General features: G+C 36.1%; 1 protein-coding gene across 5 annotated transcripts in view; it reads left to right on the plus strand.

Moving 5' to 3' along the window:
- PCDH9 (protocadherin 9) overlaps positions 1 to 19069 on the plus strand; it is a 944108-nt gene that overhangs the window by 205988 nt on the left and 719051 nt on the right. Inside the window, exon 3 of one of the 5 annotated variants that reach the window (XR_013995530.1) lies at positions 13818 to 13865. The exons of the other annotated variants lie outside the window; for them this stretch is intronic. The gene's annotated coding sequence lies outside the window, so the exon portion shown is untranslated. The remainder of the gene's footprint in view (positions 1 to 13817; positions 13866 to 19069) is intronic. 5 annotated transcript variants of the gene reach the window in all.

Consider the following 19069-nt stretch of genomic DNA (forward strand, 5'->3'; position numbering starts at 1 on the left):
ATCATCTCTCCTCCATTTGGGTTTTATTTCTAGGAAGGGTCTTGTCACTTAGTGTTTCTTGGCCAGCTCTGCACTCTTCCTGTTCATGAAAAGTAAAGTTATTAGGGGCATGATATTAATGACTATAGGTAGTGTATAGGAGAGGGCTGTGCACGTGATAAACATTGCATAGGCTTTAGTTATTGTATCTTTGCCCACTGCCTCAGGATGTGGGACAAAATAAAATTTTATTACCCTGGCTCATATCAAACGCTTACATCTTAACTAATCACTATGATTAGTAGGTCAAATATTGTGAATGGGTAGACTGTGTCATTTGCCCAAATGTTGATGATCATACCTATCTGACATTCTTGGAATGATTGCTGAGGAGGGAGAATATACTGGAAAGAATGGATGCTGGGAAGGCCAACTAACCAACCAACCAAATATACAAATTGCCTACTGTGCTTGTCCATATGCATATATAAGGTGCAGTGATGAATTCTCATCCTCACTTAAAATATAGTATTTTTCAATGTTTTTATACATTCTTCAAAATGATCAGTTATAATGGAAGAAAATATTCCAGAGTGAATATGGCATTTTTAAATTAAAATTTTAAGTCTTATCCAGCTGGTGTGGCTTAGTGGTTCAGCATCAACCCATGAACCAGGAGATCAGGGTTCAATTCCCTGTCAGGGCACATGCCCACATTGTGGGCTGGATCCCTAATAGGAAGCATGAGGGAGGCAGCAGATGAATGATTTTCTCCCTTCATTGATGTTTCTATCCCTCTCTCCCCCTCCCTTCCTCTTTATGAAATCTTTAAAAACATACTTTTGAAAAATTTAAGTTTTGAGGAGTAGAAGTTTTTCTTCTGATGTAAAATCATTTTTATGACATTACAGTTAATTATTTAATCAAACTCTAACTTGCTTTATTTGTAAAGATGATTTTTTTTTTTAGTTTCCCCAAATATTAACCTTTACCAGCAAAAGTTATCAGGTAGTTCTTACCTCTAACACTCCTCCATGCCCCCATTGTGTGCTGCTGTTTTTCACCTAAAAATTCTATAAGCAATTGGTTTTTGAAAAAAATATTTCTAGTTTTTAAGTATGATCTCAATCTTTATGTTTATAAGTAAGTCATATCAATGTGTTCATTACTGTTTAAGTTGTTTATTATTGATATACTATCATAAAGAAAAGTGGATTTGACTAGTTTTTTTTTTTTTTTAATTCTCACCTGGGGACACGCTTAGAGAGAGAAAGGGGGGAGGGAGAAAAGGAGAGAGAGAGAGAGAGAGAGAGAGAGAGAGAGAGAGAGAGCGCAACATTGGTTGGTGCCCTCTATATGTGCCCCAGCTGGGGATCTGGCCTGCAACCTTATGGTGCACAGGACAACACTCAACCAACTGAGCCACTCTGCCTGGGGCTTGTCTAGGTATTTTTAAGTATTTGTTTTGTAATTCCAGCAGGAAATGGGGTACACTTTGGTTCAAATCTAATTAAATCAATTGGGGCACATGTTTGTTAAGGCAACCTGCTATGTTATTACCTTATGAGCAATTGCATAAAATAATTAATACTTTAAACATCATACCAATTGTATTTTCCTAAAACCCCTAAACATATGTATGTGCATTTAAATTACTACTCTTATTTACACTAATTATGCTTATGATCACTTTATTCTTATACTCTCAGGTCTATGGTGATCTTAATAAAACTCTAAAAACTATTTAAAATATGTGGCTTTTTATAATGCAATCAATTCTATAGTATTTTTACGCTAAAAACATTAATCTTAAATTACAATTTAATTCATTTTTTTATATAAAGCCCAAAACGATTTGTTATTCCTGTAGCTAATACCAAAGATTATTTCCTTAGATTCTAGGTGAGTTTTTGGTTTCAAGTAGAATCCTGTGCAATTTTATTTTAAAACAGTTGTGATTTCTGTTCCTGGTTTAAAAGCTGTTTCATCATTTCCATATGAACTGTTATTTATATCTTAATGTTAAATTTCTATGAATTCTTTTCTTTATAGGAAGATCTCACCAGCATATTCTAATATTTATAAGTTTCTTTTCAACTTCCTCACCACTACCATCTTTCCATTCCATTGCAATGGCTATTTCACTATTTTTATTACAAAAAGAATGTGTTGTATCTCCAATATGTTAAATATTGGCCAAGAGTACAAGTTTAGGGGATAAACTACTCCACATTTCAAGTTCATGTTGTTTATCAGAAGTTCCCATTAATTTCATCTTTCCTAGATACTAAGTATAGCAGTCATATATTTTCATTTATGAAATGGAACAATCCTGAACCCTGACCTATCTCATCATTATGCTTTATGACACTATGCTTGGTGCCAGAGAGGAACTTTCAAATATTTCTATCATGTAAGAGCTACAATGTAGTTCTCACAGAAATAACTCTCCTAGTAGCAGTCAGATTTATACAACATGAGAATAGCATGGTGTATTCAACATAAACCTGAAAATTTCTGTAAGATGGCACTTGTAGATTCAGAATCAAGACCTCTGAATTTTGTGTTTTTACTTTGAATTTTAGAGTTCACAAAAAATGGCCGCATTTATGAAAAACAACAACCACACAAACCCCCGCATTTATGAAAAACAACAACCACACAAATTAGAATTGAAAATTTATAATGGATTTTTATATCTGTTTATAGAATACTTATAGTAAAGCTGCAGAAAGTGTAAATATCCCCAGGCTCAGGGCCAAGGGTTTGTATGTGAGTCAAGAAGGCACGCACAAAAATCATTTCTGTATAAGCCAGGCAAGTAGCATAACTTCATGATTTAATATTGATAGAGGGGGCATTCCCTCGCCCACACTGCCACCCAGTTTCCATGCTACTTAACCTGGAATTGTATGTTAAACAAAAATCCAAAACCTCTCTTGAATTGACTTAGATTTTCCAACGATGAAACTATAACAACCAGGAAACAGGGTAGGATTTTGTGGAAAGTGGTAAGGGATGTAAATCAGAGATTGAAGGTACGCTCCAGCTGCTTTTCGCTAAGTCTGTGGGGTAATCTGAAAAAAAGCTAGATCCTCCAGCCTTGTGTCCGGTATATGTTAAACCCCAGGTTTAATTTACATCCGGTAATATAGTTTCCTTGGCAGTGATTCATAAATCCCCATTTCATCCGACCACTGCTGCACGATAATGGTGCTGTCTCTGGAACAGCTCCTATTCCACTACGCCTGCCTCTCAGGCCACCAAGGCTTCCGTTTAGAGAATACCCCTCAATGCCAGTCTTAACAAATGCATAGTCCTATTGAAAATGTGCTGGTGACTCACATTATTATTCAGGTCTAGGGTCATTAATATTTTATCATATAAGCCCGGCTGCATAGAAGAGGAATTGGAAATGTTGGCAAGGGGTGATCACATGTTTGATCAGAACTTGCTAAAAAGGAAAATCAACCTGTTTAGAGCAGGAAGGAATCAAAATAACATCACTTTTCATTTAAATCCTGGCGCAAAAATAAATACATAAATATAACCAAATGTCAAGAACCCTGAAATTGACATTAATTCTACTGCAATTCATTTTCCCAAATCCCTTGAATGTCTCAGTTTTCCAAAGTTGCCTGACAGTTTGATCCAGCTGCATATGATACGATTTTCATGTTTCTCTTGAAGGCTGATATTAATCAAAGTATATCACTGAGAACTAAAGGCAGCATGCTATTATTGATTGCAGTGTTGACTTATCAAAGAGCTGAGAGATTAGTGGGTTTAGAGCTTTATGTAGGCAGAGAAATTTGAATGGCTGAAAACCAGCTTTGGCAATGACTTCATAAGTGCAAAGAAAATAGGAAACAGTGGAACAAAACCAATTCCAACAGTACCCACCACACTTTTGTCAAATGCCCAGGCCTCGCCCCTAAAACTATTTCTATTATAGCTGTGTCTGTATACAGATTGTTTATAGTTAAAGGTGGCATTTTATGTTTTTCCTTTTTAGATATCTAACAGACTGTGACTCTACTAAAATGCTCATGTGCTATTCCAATGTCCATTAATGGCATGAGTAGTCATTTTGAAAAGAGAAAACCTATCAGAGCTTTGAAAATGTATAGAAGTTGTTCTTTCTTGTCATATTTTAACATTTTATTGTTTGGAACAGTTTTAACAATTTATGTCTATAAGTTTTGAAGGTTAAAATCAGAGTATGGTCAGACAGCCTTTTAGCAGATAAGAAAATCAACCAAACAAAGTTTGGTTATATGCTAAACTTTAAAATATTGTATTAGTCTGTGTATAGGTAAGGCAAGAGTTCTCATAATTGGTAAGAGAGCTGTTCTACAAGTAGGGATGAATTTGTTCTCACTTTCTTTTCCTCTTCAGCCTTTTGAGATTGCTGTGAAATTTGATGGAGAGATTTCTTGATCTCAAGCAATGTTAATTAATCTATGTTTAAGTTGACCTTTGGTGCCTGTTATAATTACCATACATCTTTTCCCTAACAAGTAAAGTTAATATGTAATTGAATTTTAGTAATATATGGTTTTAATTAATGTATAATTATATATTTATTTCTTTGAAGCATTCTGTGGTTTCTTTTTTTTTTTTTTTTTTTTTGAAGTGTAATTTTTGACTTTAGGAGACAAAATCTGCCAACGTGTTACTTGATAACATGCATGAGGCAGGAATCCTGTTATATAGCAAGAACTACCTTCTTAAATTTTGTACCCTTTATATAATACTAGAGACCTGGTGCTTGAAATTCTGCACTCAGGGGGGTCCCTCAGCTCGGCTTGCACCCTCTCGCAGTCTGGAATCTCTCAGGGGATGTCCGCCTGCTAGCTTAGGTCCGATTCCCTCCAGGAATCGGACCTAAGCTGGCAGTCAGACATCCCTCTCACAGTCCAGATCTCTCACAGTCCAGGACCCCTCGCTCTTTACCACCCACCTGCAGTAGAGGCAGGAGAGGCTCCCACTATTACCTCTGCACTAGCCAGCTGTGAGCCCGGCTTCTGGCTGAGTAGCACTCCCCCTGTGTGAGTGCACTGACCACCAGGGAGCAGCTCCTTCTTTGAGTGTCTGCCCCCTGGTGGTCAGTGCGCATCATAGCGACTGGTCATTCCACCGGTTGTTCTACTGTTCTGTCTATTTGCATATTAGGGTTTTATTATATAGAGTAGAGGCCCAGTGCATGAAATTTGTGCATGGGTAGGGCCCCTAGCAGCTGCTGGCTGCCAGCTGGGGCCTCCCGTCATTCCACGCTGCCCCCTGGTGATCAGCGCATGTCATAGCGAGCAATTGAACTCCTGGTTGGTCAAACTCCTGAGGGGACACTTTGCATATTAGGCTTTTATATATAAAGATAGCTGCACAGTTTTAATTCAAACTAAGAAATGATATGGTATTTACCCAAATAGTCTTCTAATAAATCTTATTCAAATTGTGCTAATATTACATAATACCTTCCTGTTTATTCATTTAAATCTTAGGACAGGGAAGACCTATTTTTTTTTTTCTGTATTCAGCTAGATTTTTACACAAATACAAATAATACTATACTTTACTAAATTTAAAATATTTGCTTATTAAGTGTTTCTTATTAAAACTGTAGTTTTAATTCCCAAAGCCATTTAATGTTTGCCTTCACAACTGTAACCTATGACTGGTGGCTTTTCTAGCAACATACACTGGAAACTCTGTGGCTGATTACAGCATTCTTGTTGGTACAAGCACACCCGTGCTCTCTAAAGAACTACCCCTTCAAAAGTCTTTTGAACATTTGTTTTGAAATTATTTTCCCTCTACTTATCATTGGCAAGTTTCTTCAAAATTTTATAATGATTAAGTAAAAGACAGGAGAGCTGCCTCTTTGATAGGCATAATTTCCAAAGGTAGCTTCTCTTAACTCTAGTATTAAACAGAAACAATACAGATTATTTTTTTCTCCAAAAAGTTTACTAGCAAGCCAATGTATCAGGCACAGATAATGGGAAAAGAAATCAAAATTCCTACACATTGAAAAATCCAGTATTTCATAGAATTATACTTTAAACATAGACTAATAGGCATTTTGGAGGGATGCATGTATTAATTCAATTGGATTGTACAAGTAGAAAAGGAGTCAAGAATTCTGAAATAAATTATTACTGTAAATTGTAGAAAATATGGATAATTTTAAACTTTATTATATATACATATACTTTTTTTGAAATAACTTTGTAACAAATCTGTTTGCTCATTACAAAAATTAAGGATGCTTCCAACTTTAGATGAGACTGTGGTTTCATTATTGGTTATTTTCAACACCTGCTTTCAAAATAGTTTATGGTTAGAAGAAAAATGAACCAACATTACAGCTCTCTCAAAGCTTTCTATAAATGGTTTACTGTTGTTTTTTCTCATTTATGCTTTGAATGCAAAGTTAGTTTAAAACAATAGTTCTTTTTTTGTTGTTATTTTACTCTCAAAATGCCATTATAATTATAGGGTTAGTTGTGTTTTTATTAGTAGGAATTTGAATAAATTACTTTGAATGACTTGTTTAAAATACTAAATAAAAAAAAACTTACTTTAGAAGTTGTGGATATTTTAATCTTATAATTGCTACTTTTTAATTTTGTTGTCTGAATTTAAAAATTTTATTTTAAAATTGAAAGGCTGCATCTTTAATCATCAATGGTAGAAGAGTGAAGGCTAACTTTAAATTTGTAGAGTGAGACACCCTCAACTTTCAGGCTAAAGGCTCTAAGAAGGTATGGAGAGTAAACTGTTCTTTCCATTAGAGTATGTTAGGCGAAAGGCATAGGATTCTGGCAGAAGTATGCTCAATCTCAGCTGAAGCTACCTGCTCCAGAAAAGAGTGCTGGGTCTTAAAGACTCTTTGAAGCATTCTGGTTTATTTTAATAATTTATTGTCTTCCACTTTACCCATTTGTGCCCATGGATAATGTTTTACTGTTTATCTAAATTTATAGATTCAGAGCAGAATGCCTGGAACATTTTCTCTTCTACTCATACATGATAAAATGTGCTCTCTTTTTGCAATGGTGTGACTAAGACATCAAGAAAAGTATCTGACTCAAAAATGGCAAATTTGTAAATGTCCTAAGACCTCTGCTAAATTTTACAATGGTTTTGATAGAAAGATAGAGGATTCTGACTTATTTCCATATCTTATTTATTAAGATAAGAGATTTACCTAGAAAGATTGAAAAAATAATAATAGGAAAACCAATGAAAACACTTTGAGTTTGGGAGGTTGGAAAATGAAGAGTAATGAAGGGTTGCATTAGGTGAGTAGCATTATTTATGTTTAAATGTGCTCTCCAGAATTTTGATGTGTTTTCCTGGTTGGAAAACTGATGAATAAGCATAGATCCATAATGCATATTGATCATTCAAAAGCACATTGCAAACTAAAAGGCAAAACATTTTAGTCAAGGCTCTTAAAACACATGCAGGGAGTTATGCCAGTAAAAGAAGCTGCTTTCTAGGGAAGATAGGGATGTATTAGCTCTTGAATGAAGAGGTTAACCACTGAAGAGCCATTATAGGAGGAATGTAAAAACAGCAGGTATTGCAAAAAGATTGATAGTTCTCCAAGATGGGGAGAGAGACTCCATGAGAGTCCAAACAGGATATTTTCAAGAACTAGATAATTAGAAAGAGTGAAAACTTGTGAGATATTACATTAACAATATTTTTAGGAAGCCATTATATTTTTTCCCATGCTTCTTTGTGCAGGCTTTTCACATATAAATCCCATCTAAGGGCATATTGGAGGAAGATGTCATCTTCTCTTTTTGCTCTATCCTTTGATAAAAAAAATTCCAACAGCTTTTTAAGTATTTTATCAAAGTTATTATTTCATCTGTCTTGCCTTGATATTGTGAGTTCCATGACAGAAGACCTTTTCTTTTTCTCATTCAATTTTGTATAATCAGTATTTAAGTCAAAATATTTATTGAATACATTAAGAAATTGATAGGAATATATTAAGAGATTTATTTAAAATTAGAATTCACATAAGGTATTTTTAGAAGCTAATTTGATTTCAGGCCAACATGATTCTGCCAGAATTATCTTGCTGATATAATTGAACTGTAGTAGTCTGCCTTAAGTTAGGAAAGGATAAAGCTCTTTGAAGATGCCAAATATTTCTAACCTTCATTTAAACTTTTAGGTAATCCATAATAATTGTCATTTATTCTAAGGTGTTAGTGTGGGTGTATTGTAAATAGTTATTTAAATAATATTTTTAATGTAGAAAAGTAAAAAATGATAAAATATTTAGAAAAATCATATTTAGAATGAAAGTACTACAAGAAAGGAAAGATTAAAAATTGCAGTTTCATAGGCCTTGGTTTAACTAACTTTTTATAGTTAAATATTTTAATGTTTTTATTTAAATTGTACACTTCAAAAATGAATTCATTCTATGTATATATGATTTTTTCTGCTTTAAATTATAGAATAACTGTTTATCATAATGTTTTACTTTCTTTTTAAAAAGAACATAACACAAAAGATAAAAATGTAGGCACAATATCAGCTAAGCAGCTAAACAGTTATAACCTTAATATTATATGTTATAACACAATATAATATATATTACATTACATTGTATTCAACCATATTATACACTAGACTATTTTATATATACTAGAGGCCTGGTACACAAAAATTTGTGCACTGGGTTGGGGTCCCTCAGCTGAGCCTGTACCCTCTCACAGTCTGGGAGTCCTCAGAGGATGTCCTACAGGGACTAGGCCTAAGCTGCAGTCTGGCCTCCCTCTGCAGGAGGCAACAGGGCTGGCTGATCAGGGGATGGCACACCCCCATTACCCCACTGCCGCCGCCCAGCCTCCCTCTGTAGGAGGCAACCAGACGGGCTTATCAGAGGACAGTGCTGCCCTCAACCCCATTGCCCCTCTGCCGCCACTGGTCACTGCCCCCCCCACCCATCGCCATTCCCTCCCTCTTCCCTCTGGCATGCACCTTGGCTGGCCTGGCACTGCCTGCTTGCCAGGACCACCCCCCACTAACTGGTTGTTCTGCCCTTTGGTCAATTTGCATATTACGCTTTTATTATATAGGATGGATATATATATATATATATATATATATATATATATATATATATATGCCTTAACCTATCTTTTTTTTATTCTGGAAACTTTTAAAATGGATTTATTGTAGTAAAATTGAAGGAAGGAAAATACACATAATTAAAATGCCATGAGTTTTGTGAAATCATCACTACAATCAAAATAGTAGATACCTCCAACAAACCCACAGAAATCCCCTTAAGCCTGTATTCACTCCCTTCCATCTTTCTAGTAACTTAATCTCCTGTTTCAGAAATGAATTTATTTTAATTTAGGACATAGTGGACATTCAAATATGGAAATTAGGTAAATCAACATAAAGTTCATGCTCCAAAGCAGTTCTTTTCAAAGAAGATAATTTATTTAAATTTTGATACCAATATCAAAGTTATATACTTTTGAATGTGCTCCTGAAGTCTGAAAAGAAAGTGATAAAACCCCTTCCCTCAATAGCAATGGAGATTTCTGAATACTTAAGGAAGAGTGAGGAAACATTTATATTATTTTTTCTTGGACATTCTATGAATTATATTTGAACTATCTTGGTATTAATTTTTCATTACATTTGTCCAGTATTAAAATAAGGGCATGATAACAGAGGGCTTGACTTTTCATAGGAGAATTAAGATAAACATACTAAACCCTATTCATCTGTCCATTTAGAAGAAAAAATTAGAATGCAGCACCATGGTAATTGCTAGCTTCTTCTTAGCTGACATATGTGTACATACACACACTCACATAGACACAAACACATCTATTGTACATTTTACTGATATAAAGAATGTGTAGCCTCCAATCCTAATATATAAAAATCCAGGGCCCATAACAATCGACTGAAGGCTCCACTGAACACTGGAAGTCAGTCCTGCAGTCAGTGCTGGGTTGCCAGGGCAACCCAGCACTGACTGCCACAGTTGTGGGTGCAGCAACCCAGCACTGACTGCCAAGGGAGCTGGGATCAGGCCCAGAGAGAGGCCTGGAGAGAGAAGCAGGGTCTGATCTGCAGCCTCCGTGGCATCTGTTGATCAGCCCTTGCCTCTGTCTTTCTCTCTGGGCTTCACCAGCAGCCACATCTCTGTTTCTCTCGGGCCTCCCCAGGGGCTGCTGATCAGCCCCAACTCTCTAATCAGGCCCAGAGATATAGGCCTGGAGATGCTGGCGGGCACAGAAACCAACCAATCAGAACTAAATCTGGGTGAACTGTGAGGAACCAATGGCTGCCTAGGAGGCAGAGCTTTTGACGCTGACTGGCATAGAACCTGACCAATCATTACTAAATCTGGGTAAACTGTGAGGAGCCAATATCTGCCTAGGAGGCGGAGCTTGTGATGCTGATTGGCATTGAAACCTACCAATCAGAACCAAATTGGCTGGCAGGGGCGGGCAGTTGGGTGTGATCAGGCAGGCAGAGGCAGCTAGGGGCAATCAGACTAGCAGGGGAGAGCAGTTGGGGGCGAGATCAAGCCAGCAGGGGAGGGCAGTTAGCATCAATCAGGCAGGCAGGGAGGTGAGCAGTTAGGAACCAGCAGTCCCAGATTGAGAGAGGATTGTCTGACTGCTGGTTTAGGCCCACAGGGATCGAGCCTAAACTGGCAGTCGGATATCCCCCGTGGGGTCCCCGATTGGAGAGGGTGCAGGCTGGGCTGAGGGAACCCCCCCTCCATGCACTAATTTCGTGTACTGGGCCACTAGTATATAAATAATTGCATTAAACTTCATGAATAATTCTATATAATCAACTGATTCTTACAGAATAGTTTCATTAATTTGTGGAAAATAACAAATGAGTTTGCTTTTGATATATTATTGGTGGATATTTTCATTTATATTAGTAGTAAAACAGAGTTAAAACAAACAAATAAGATATTTCAGAACTTCACTTGTTCATCAACAATGTAAGCACTTATTTGTTTAGTCAATAATAGTTTTCAAATATAGTTGGCCCTCCATATTCCAAATTTAACCAACCCTAGATAAGAATATTCAGAAAAAAAGTTATGTTGTTGTATCATGTAGTTAGGCTTATGATGGTGGTTTTGTACTGAACAAGTGCACACATTTTATTCTTGCAATATGACACTATTTGCATACCATTGACATTGTACCAGGTAATCTAGAGATGATTTAAAGTATATAGGAGAATACACGTGGGTTATGTGAAATACTATGTGATTTTATGTCATGGACCTGAGCATATAAGGATCCCGGTATCTATGTGTGTGAGTGTGTATGGGGACAGGGTTACTGAAATCTATCTCCCGAGATACTGATGGATGACTGTGTCAAAGAGTATTTCCTATTTTTTTTTCCTGTTTAAAATGTAACAGCTAAGGATAGGATGAGTTTTTAAGTTTATTCTGTATTAACATTGTTCCGTCACAGTCTTAAGTATAAATAATCAACAGAGCAGTAAGTTAAGCTTGATATGTAATGTTTGTTAATTCCTATGATGTAAGTTCTTCCAATTTCAAGCTGCCAACATGACATTGCTGAACATGAGTTGAGAAGAGATGCACATGGCACACCATTATATACTATTCCCACCATGCAGTTACAGTAGATATAAAACTTCGACTATACATGATAGTTAAAATTAGTAAAATAATTATTTTAATGTGATTTATTAAATTATAAGTTCATATATATTAATTTTAAGAAGTGATTATGTTTAATAACTGACTCAAAAACTTCCTGAAAATTGTACAGGTGTTCACAGCTTCCGTACACCACTGCTTATAGAGTGCTGCATTCCTAAGTATAGGAAGTATGAGCACTGGCCAGTGAATATTGTGGTAGTTAGCCTATTCTGATACAACATTTGCTCTATAATAATTAGTCACCCACTTTTGGTCAATCTTTACTAAAGTGAACTTAAGTTCCCACCAGATTGTAAAGGTCTATGTCCCCTTATCCAAATGACTCAATATTTTCCCATCATGTCTTTACATTAAAACACCCTGACTTAAAGGTAAATACAAAAAAATGAGATTCTGTTGGCTTCCTGATAAAGAATTTAAAGTAATATATAGGCTAACAATTGCATGAAGGCTTCACTTTTCTAAAGTCCCAGGGCCTGGAAAACAATGATGGAGACCAGAGCTACTCCTATTCCTAACACTTCTCTTCCTCCTCATCTTCCTCTTGCTTTTTCTCCTCTAGATAGAATGCCTTATATCATGGAACATCATTTAATGCAATCTGGTTTGTAATTGATATAATTTATTTCCTTTGTTTATATTCTTTCTGATAGACTCTGTCTCTGCCTAAAAATTGCATTTAAATACGCATTCTTTCCAGTTCAACTTGTTTTTCTCTTAAGTGTTTCCCAATTGCTTTTCTTAAGTTAGTTATCCCCCACCCTCACTTTGTTGGCTGCTTGAGGCCATGGCAACAAGTTATGGTTCGCCATTGTGAGGGTCTCCATTGAGGAGCTCTGAAAAGGCTGGCCAAATGCCAGGGATATGTGCTGCTTCAGAATCTTTTTTTTTTTTAATATGTTTTATTGATTTTTTACAGAGAGGAAAGGAGAGGGATAGAGAGTTAGAAACATCGACGAGAGAGAAACATTGATCAGCTGCCTCCTGCACACCCCCTACTGGGGACGTGCCCGCAACCAAGGTACATGCCCCTGACTGGAATTGAACCTGGGACCCTTCAGTCCACAGGCCTACGCTCTATCCACTGAGCCAAACTGGTCAGGGCAGAATCTTGAGAGGATCCACTAAGATGTCCAGTCTTTGATCCAAATTCATACTTCTTTGCTCTGTTTCCTTCCACTCAGGCAAATTGTCTTTTATTTACTTGTTTCAAATTCTTGACTTGGCTATTAAGTGTTGCTTCAAGGAACTGTTTAAATGAAAAGGTTCACCTCAAATATGTCTTTGCTTTGTGTACTTTCCTGTTTCTTGGAAGTTGATTCTGTTGGCATATAGAAGGTGCAGTTTCACTATAGAATCTCTGGTATGCCTTCGGAGTTTTTAAATTGTGTTACAAAGGATGCTAGTGTGTTTTGCTTTTTTATGGGCAAAGAAAGACACATGACAGTTGGTGGAGAAGAGAAAAAGGAGTGAGGGCTGGGGTACTAATTTGGAACTAATGTTGATCATTTTTGCCTAGATTAAGTGTGACTATAAACAAATTATCTTCTAAAATAAAGGCTCAAAGTTATAAAAGGCTAAAGGAAAGACTTTCTACGAGAGCTTCCCCAAGCCTCATCCTGAAACAGAAAAGATAGTAAAACAGAAGTTTGGGTGCTTAAGAGTGGTTGGTTGGAAATAAAAGCCAAAAGAGAAAACTGCATTGCAGTGATTGGTTTGATTTGGTGAAAACATTGCTATTTTCAAATTCAATTTGTGCCAATAGGCAAAGCTCTGCAAACCCCGTGTCAGTCAGCATCAAGGCGCTGAAGTAGCCAACCTTAAACAATCGGTTTCCCTTTCGACAATAATCGCACCCCATTTCTGAAGCCTCAGCCAAGGAAAGGGGCCTTTGATGTCTGATCAGCAAGCCATACTCTCTCTGTCTCTAAGGGAAATAACACTATGGCTTATACACTTAGAGGATATTTCAGAAAACCCTCCTCCTTACGTTTACAAGAGCCGAGGAAGTTGAACTGCTAGAAAAAAAAAAATATCTTTATTAAATGTGCCTGAACACTGGAAGAATAAGGTACTTTTTTTGAAAGAAAATTACAGACTCACGTTTTGGTTACAGGCACACCTTGGAGATAATGTGAATTCAGTTCCAGACCACCCTAATAAAGTGAGTATTGCAATAAAGCGAGTAGTAAATTGTTTTGCTTGTGGAAGTTCTTGCCTTTAGTTTGTAAAAGAGAGGTAACACTTGTGAATTACATCAAAGTGAAATACAATAAAACAGGATATGCTTATGGTTTACAATATGCAGATTGAGTTAAACAGGCATTCATGGATGTCTTGCCTAGTTTCTGATTCAAAAGAAAAGCAGCAAATAATTTTGCACACATGTCACCATTGCATGGTAGGGGTTTGGGTAACGTCTTAGGCTCTGATTCGGGTCCTTAATAAGAGACTATCTCCTTGTTCGTTCTAGCACTTGGTGGCTAGAGTATTTTTTTTATGAAATGAAAATAAATCTTCCCTTTTGAGACTCTAATGTATACAAATTAATTGATTCACAAATATTATTTTCTAACATAAATGCAAGATATATATATATGTATATGTATATATATATACATATATATATACAAAAATAACAAATAACTTACATTTAAAATGATATCATAATTATAATTTAAAAATGTTACCTCCACTCTCATTAGTACACTCACAGTAGTAGATAAACTTTGAAACCCAAAGGTATAAGAGGAAAACTATGTAATTTATTTCAATGATACTTCTCTAGGATCAAAAACTTTGATGGGTACTTGAATAAAATAAAGCATTGCTACTTGTCATGTAAGTGTGCATTCAGGTGTTTAATTATTCTTTTTTCCTGTTATATTCATTTATTAACACTTATTGAGTGTCTGATATTCAGGCACTGAGATGAGAGAGATTCAACTATGCGTGGTGCCTGCAAAATTCCACTTAAACTTGTAGAGAGGGCTTGTAGGTGTGGCGAAATATTCTTCCTAATCTGTCAGGAGTTATATAGTACAGCAAGTCCTCAAATAATGTTTCATTCAATCTTGCTATAACATTGATGGAATGCCAGAGGAACTTAACTCTTGTTCATATCCATTAGCCTGTGGTGAGAATGGTTTTGTTATAAGTCGTTTGCACATAAAGTCACAGAACCTGTTGATGAGTTTAAGTGAGAACTTACTGTATAACAATGTAAGGGAAGAAGTTGTCACTTTGTTTCATAAGTTCGACTTGGTTGTGTTACCACAGGAATGACAAGAAACTAAAAGGAGTCTGAAACTTTGAAATAAGAGCATTTATTTATTTCACATATACAAAGAAAAATAGAGGATAGAAATGCCAAGTCATAATATGTAGATATTTATATAATGAAGACATTTACATTTAATTGTATAATTTGTTTGGACTGTCTTTAATTTTACCTGTTTTCTTATACTTAATTTCACTGGCATTTTAACTACTGATAGGGATCTCATATATTCAGATTTTGTCATCTCAAAGGCATTTTATACAATGAATAAAATATTCATTGTCCCATATGATTTAGGTTAACAGATGACAGATACATAATCTAGTTAAAACTAAACATATTACTGATGTTATTATGATGATTCTATCCCCATAACTGCATCTTATAACAGTCTGGATTGGTGTATGTGATCTCTTGACAGATACTTGTTTTATTGACTGAAATCCACATGGTGTTTTTCCCTGTGGGGATTTGGCTAGTATATAAGAGCAACATGGTAACTACATAGTTTACTGTTTTGATTTTTCCAGCTGCTTTCTTGATGGACAGACTGTTTCTGTTTTTTTCTTTTTCGCTTTGCTGTTTGGGAAGGAGGAAGTATCTGTGTTTCATCTCCTAATGTCGGTATGCTTTTTCAGGGTTTCAACCCTTCTGACAGATATTGTGCCTGCTTGGTAATCCAGACAGATATGGATGTAGCTTGGGTTGCTATGGATTCAATAAAGCTTTAGTTTAGTAGTGAATCCAAAAATAATTTTGCCTGTCAATGTACTTCAGCTTCTATTTCACTGCAGCTCAGTGGCTGGTGGGGGAAGGCAGGAGGTTGGATGCACTGGCTTTAGTTACACATGACATAGCTCAGTCAAACTGGGGTAAGTGAGGGTCGCCCAACCAAAGAAGCTTCTCGTTGTTGTTTTCCTGCGTGCTCTTTCCCACAGGTGCATTCTTCCTGTAAGCAGTACTTGACTCCTAGAAAAAAGAAACATACACCACACACAGACTAAAAAAGGAAAATGTGACAATCCCTGTGCATGCTGAAAAAATAAAATATAACAGAAAAATCAAAGGCTATTTTGCACAAAATTTATAGAGACTTAAGTCACTCAAACATAGACAATTTATTTACAGCGAAAGAATTCTATGAAGTTTGTAAATGATGAATAGTGTGTGTCCAATAAAACAAATCTATAATAATAAAAGGGTGATATGCTAATTAGACCAGACATCTTCCTGACGTCATTCCCGATGTCCTTCCTGACGAAGCTGGGGCCTGAGGGAAGCCAGCAGCCTTGGTCCCAGGTACAAGAGGGAAGCCGGTGCTGGCAGCCGGGGGAAGGAAGACCTACTCTTGCATGAATTTTCATGCATTGGGCCTCTAGTTATTCAATAAAAGGCCACCCTATCCAGCTATGACACCCTATCCAGATTCTTCTCTCCCAATAAACTGTCATATGAGCTCATTGTCCCTGGACTATGCCTGGTGCTCTCCTCTCCTGCCCCTGACACTTTGCAGCATTCCCTCTAGGAATCTCTTGCAGCTTCCTCTCTGCCTTCCAGACAATCCGCATCCCTGGCTTCTCTGACATTCCCCTGTCTACCTAAGTTTTAGCCTGGCTGTTCTACCTCTCTTTCCGCATTTATTGAATATTTACTGTGGCCAGGGTGATGTTCAGGCCCTGGGACCACATGAGTGAAAGAATTAAGTATCTTCCCTCAAGAACTTCTATTCTTGTGGGAGATCTGGAAAAAGTAAATGTTGCAATGGAAATATATAGATAGAAGAAAAAAAGAAAGAAAGAAAGGAAAGAGCTATTGTCTGAAGATGTTGAGGAAGGCCTCACAGGCTACTGTTTGAACTGACATTTTCAAAAGGAGAAGATTCGCATATGAACTTTCTGAGGGAGGGAGTTTCAAAATGAGAAAAATATATGAGAAAAAATATGACATGAATAATGGGGCTGTTCAATGAGCTGTAATTACTACTTAAGGGAAAAGTGAGAAACCAGCAGGGTAGGTGAGGATGGTTGTTATGAGACTAGATATTTATAAAATTACCAGATCAGGAATGTTCTTATTTGCCAAAAAAATTAATTCCAAACTTAATTTATGATTTTGATTTGAGGTGGGGTAACATGGTCATGTTTAAATTTTAAGAAATAAAATTTAATTATCAGTATACATTATTAAGTTTAGAGGCAGAGAGACTAGAATGAATACTTAAGTGAGGGATGAGAGAAAGCTGAGGTATCTAGGAGAGAAGACTTAGTGCATGGAGCTTGACTACATATAGAGAATGAGAAAGAAGGGGGAGGGTCTAGGAGAGGGAAGGCAAAATAGAGCTGAGTGCCATCTCTCCCATCCTTGTATTTGTGGACACAGTACTAACCAAACCGGTAATTATTTGTAGCTAAAGTTGGGTCTGACTCAAGAACACAACACTTCTAAAACCCACCCCAATCAAAGAGAGGGCCACAGAGACATATATTTGCCATTATTGAGATGAGATGACTCCTAGTTTATTTTTTTCTTTTTGGGAATCTTATGGGAGAATATATTCAACTTATTTAGTCACTCATTAATAGGCCATCCCATTCATTGTCATCTTACATCATTTATTTTGTTTATTTATGTTTCTTTTGAAATGCAATATGCATCTCATTTCTAATTAATTTTATCCATTTAGGACTCTTTTTCTAACTAAATTGCAAGTTCATTGAGGACCTGATGATGCTATTTACCTAACATTACTTTTCTTATTCCAGAGATAATTTGCACATAATTAGCAATTAGTCAATATTTGCTGAATGGGTTCGCAAGCCATTTTGGTTACCACAAGGCAATGTTCAAAGAGTGGTAATACACAAGAACACATTGCATATTGGTGATAGATGAATTGCTTAAAATCAAACAAAATTTGTAAAACTAAAAAGAGCAGAGTAACCACATAGAGATGAATTACAAGTAAACAAAGATAGACATATATATCTATCTGTATGCAAATATTGGCTCTTAAATCCATCTGAGTTGTATGTCTATGGGTCTTTAAAGTTGATATTTTCTGTCAAGTATGGCATTAGTTCTAAATTAACATGTGCTTTCTGTAGTATCAATCTGAGATTATTGAATTTGTAATTTTCCTCCGTGCATGGCAAATACCTTTACCATTTTTGTTTTTAACACACAAATAAACATAAGTGCACTATATATTTTATTACTCATAGACTGATCACAGCGATAATTTTCTAAAATTCCTGAATATTTTATAATTTTGGAGAAAGTTGTCAAAAACAATCATTATTTTATATTGGGGATATATTTACATTTTAAAAGTACTAAAATAGTAAAAACTGTTTTAACTATAATTTATCCTATTTTCTCATCATAATTGAAACAAATGTAAAAATAGAACCATCTCCTCAGTAAACCTGGGATCATGGGCACATACACCGTAACAGGTGGGCACCCCTCCTTTTCCCCCTCATGGTGCCCATCTGCTGGTACCCATCTGCCTTATCTTTGTAAACAGGGATATTTTTTAAACTGTAAGGGAATATCAATGTCTGTAAATTGCTTAGAGAGCAAGATTTATTTAGATTCCCAAAAGTGACAGTATAATTCACTTAAAGTAAAACTTCATTTATAGTAAAACCGAATGAACGTTCGTTCAGATATCTAAAATGTATTGTGTTGTTTAAATTGCATTTTTGGTTTATACAGAGTCACTTTTCTTGGAGCGGGGTTTACTTATGAAATCAAATTGAGTCCTATTCTATTTCTGTTCAGCAGATCGCAGTTCTCCCCTAAATGAAATCATTCTATTTTTCTAAACAGTGGAAGACAAGACATGGCCCACTTTGTCTGGCCTGCATATGAGTCATATTTGCCCATGTATCAGCAGCTTCTTCATACACTATGGCTATTTTAATAGTATTCACGTTGTGAAATTCAGACTATTGGAGGTTGCATTGATTGCATTGCCCTTCTGAGAGTGCTAGAAATGCTCTCAGAGGACAAAAAGATGTCTTGTCGAAAATATCATTGAGCGCTTAATGGGTGCCCTTGGGTCCTATGTAGTAGGTGCTATTACT

The sequence above is a fragment of the Myotis nattereri genome (genome assembly GCF_964212035.1).
Source record: "Myotis nattereri genome assembly, chromosome: 2".
Lineage (NCBI taxonomy): Eukaryota > Metazoa > Chordata > Mammalia > Chiroptera > Vespertilionidae > Myotis > Myotis nattereri.